Genomic DNA, 3,733 nt, shown 5'->3' on the forward strand with positions numbered 1-3,733 from the left:
CAAGATTCTTCTGGTACACCATCTACACTCACAAGCTGAGGCTGTTCCACAGACATCTGTGCATGGGTCCTGCAAGGGGAGACCTGATCTTCCAGGAGTGCTGACACAGGTTAACAGACCCACAGGAGGAATAAGCTCCAGCCAGAGACAGCAAGAACATCTAACACCAGAGATAACCAGATGGTGAAAGGCAAACACAAGCATCTTACCAACAGAAATCAAGATTACTTGGCACCATCAGAACTCAGATCTCCAACCACAGCAAGTTCTGGATTCCCCGACACACCATAAAAGTAATATGTAGAATTAAAATCATATTTCATGAAGCTGATAGAGGATTTTAAGAAGGACATAAGTAACTCCTTTATAGAAATACAGGACAGCACAGGTAAACAGGTAGCAGAAGCCCTTAAAGAAGAAACACAAAAATCCCTTAGAGAGTTAGAGGAAAACTCTACAAAACAGGTGATGGAATTGAACAAAACCATCCAGGATCTAAAAATGGAAGTAGAAACAATAAAGAAATCACAAAGGGAGACAACTCTGGAGATAGAAATCCTAGGAAAGAAATCAGGAACCATAGATGTGAGCATCAACAACAGAATACAAGAGATGGAAGAGAGAATCTCAGGTGCAGAAGGCTCCATAGAAAACATGGGCACAACAATCAAAGAAAATGCAAAATGCAAAAAGATCCTAACTCAAAACACCCAGGAATTCCAGGACACAATGAGAAGACCAAATCTAAGATTAATAGATATAGATGAGAATGAAGATTTTCAACTTAAAGGGCCAGTAAATATCTTCAACAAAATTAGAGAAGACTTCCCCAACCTCAAGAAAGAGATGACCATGAACATACAAGAAGCCTATAGAACACCAAACAGATTGGACCAAAAAAGGAATTATTTCTATCACATAATAACCAAAACACCAAATGCACAAAACAAAGAAAGAATATTAAAAGCAGTACGGGAAAATGGTTGAATAACATATAAAGACAGACCTTTTAGAATTACACCAATTTTCTTCCCAGAAACTATGAAAGTCAGAAGTTTATGGGCAGAGATCATATAAACTCGAAGAGAAGATAAATACCATTCCAGGGTACTTTACCCAGCAAAACTCTCCATAGGCATAGATGGAGAAACCAAGACATTCCATGGCAATACCAGATTTACACAATATCTTTCCACAAATCCAGCCCTTCAAAGGATAATAAATTGAAAACTCCAAGAGAAGATGGGAAAGTACCCTAGAAAAAGCAAGAAAAATAATCTTCTTTTAACAAACGGAAATGAAGATAACCACAAAACAAAGAAACAGACAAACAAACAAACAAACAAACAAAGAACAACAACAACAAAACCCCATAATTTCACCTCTAACAACAAAAGTAACAGAAAGCAACAATCTTTTTTCCTTAATATGTCTTAATATCAATTGACTCAATTACCCCAATAAAAAGAGATAGACTGGCTACATAAACAGGACACAACATTTTGCTACATACAGGAAATCCATCTCAGGGACAAAGACAGACACTACCTCAGAGTAAAAGGCTGAAAAACAATTCTACAAGCAAATGATCCAAAGAAACAAGCCGGAGTAGCCATTCTAACATTGAATAAAATCAACTTCCAACCTAAAGTTATCAAAAAAGACAAGGAGGGACACTTCATACACAGCAAAGGAAAAATATATCAAGAAGAAATCTCACTTCTGGATATCTATGCTCCAAATGCAAGGGCATCCACATTCATTAAAGAAACTACAGTAAAGCTCAAAGCACACATTGCACCTTACACAATAATAGTCAGAGTCTTCAACACCCCACTGTCAGCAAGGGACAGATTGTGGAAATAGAAACGAAACAAAGACATTGTGAAACTAAAAGAAGTTATGAAACAAATGGATTTAACAGGTATCTATAGAACAATTTATCCTAAAAAAAATAATAGACCTTCCTCTCAGCACCTCATGGAAGCTTCTCCAAAATTGACTGTATAATTGGTCACAGAACAGGCCTCAAGGGATACAAGAAGACTGAAATAATCCGATGAAATCTATCAGATCACAGATTAAGGCTGATCTTCAATAACAACATAAACAATAGAAAGCCTACATACACATGGAAGCTGAACAACACTTTACTCAATGATAATTTGGGTCAAGGGAGAAATAAAGAAAGAAATTAAAGACTTTTTTGAGATTAATGAAAATGAAGCTACAACATACACAAACTTATGGGACACAATAAGAACAGTCCTGTGTTCACTTCGGCAGCACACATACTAAAATTAGAATGATACAAAGAAGATTAGCATGGCCCCAGCACAAGGATGACACACAAATTCGTGAAGCGTTCCATATTTTACCCATATGTAAAGAAAGAGATGCCCATGAACATACAAGAAGCCTACACAACTCCAAATAGACTGGACCAGAAAAGAAATTCCTCCTGACACATAATAATCAGAACAACAAATGCACTAAATAAAAGAAGAATATTAAAAGCAGTAAGGGAAAAATGTCAAGTACCATATAAAGGCAGGCCGATCAGAATTGCTCCAGATTTTTCACCAGAGACTATGAAAGCCAGAAAATCCTGGACAGATGTTATACAGACCCTAATAGAACACAAATGCCAGCCCAGGCTACTATACCCAGCCAAACTTTCAATTAACATAGATGGAAAAACCAAAGTATTTCACGACAAAACCAAATTCACATATTATCTTTCCAAGAATCCAGCCCTTCAAAGGATAATAACAGATAAAAAAACAATACAAGGACAGAAACCACGTCCTAGAAAAAGCAAGAAAGTAATCCTTCAACAAACCTAAAAAAAAGACAGCCACAAGAACAGAATGCCAACTTTAACAACAAAAATAATAGGAAGCAGCAATTACTTTTCTTTAATTTCTCTTAACATCAATGGAATCAATTCCCTAATTAAAAAGACGTAGACTAACAGACTGGCAACACAAACAGGACCCAACATTTTGCAGCTTACAGGAAACCTACCTCAGGGACAAAGACAGATACTACCCCAGAGTAAAGGGCTGGAAAACAATTTTCCAAGCAAATGGTCCAAAGGAACAAGCAGGAGTAGGCATTCTAATATGGAATAAAATTGACTTCCAACCCAAAGTTATCAAAAAAGACAAGGAGGGAACCTTTAAACTCATCAAAGGTAAAATCTACCAAGATGAACTCTCAATTCTAATGCCCCAAATGCAAGGGCAGCCACATTCATTAAAGAAAATTTCAAAGCACACATTACACCTCACACAATAATAGTGGGAGACTTCAGCACCCCACTCCACCAATGGACAGATCCTGGAAACAGAAACTAAACAGAGAACATGGACACTAACAGAAGGTATGAAACAAATGGGTTTAACAAATATCTACAAAAGAAGTGGGAGTGAATGGGTAGGCAAGAATGGTAGGTGGAAAGTATAGGTGACTTTTGTATAGCATTTAAAATGTAAATGAAGAAAATATCTAATAAAATTAAAAAAAAAAAAACAGTCCTAAGAGGGAAAACTCATACCTCTGGGTGCCTCAAAAAAGAAACTGGAGAAAGCAAACACTAGCAGCTTGACAGCACATGTACTGTCAAGTGCTAAAAAAAAAAAAAAAAAAAAAAAAGAAGAAGCAAATTCACCCAAGTGGAGTAGAAGGTAGGAAATCATCACACTCAGGGTTGAAATCAACCAAGTGGAAA

At 36.7% G+C, this 3,733-nt stretch overlaps 1 non-coding gene across 1 annotated transcript; it reads left to right on the plus strand.

The window, feature by feature from the left end:
• The first annotated feature begins 2,270 nt into the window (after positions 1 to 2,270).
• Positions 2,271 to 2,377, plus strand: Gm25414. The gene has a single exon (XR_003950394.1). It is a non-coding gene; the product is annotated as a U6 spliceosomal RNA (small nuclear RNA).
• The last annotated feature ends 1,356 nt before the right edge of the window (positions 2,378 to 3,733 follow it).

The sequence above is a fragment of the Mus musculus genome, chromosome 12 (genome assembly GCF_000001635.26).
Source record: "Mus musculus strain C57BL/6J chromosome 12, GRCm38.p6 C57BL/6J".
Lineage (NCBI taxonomy): Eukaryota > Metazoa > Chordata > Mammalia > Rodentia > Muridae > Mus > Mus musculus.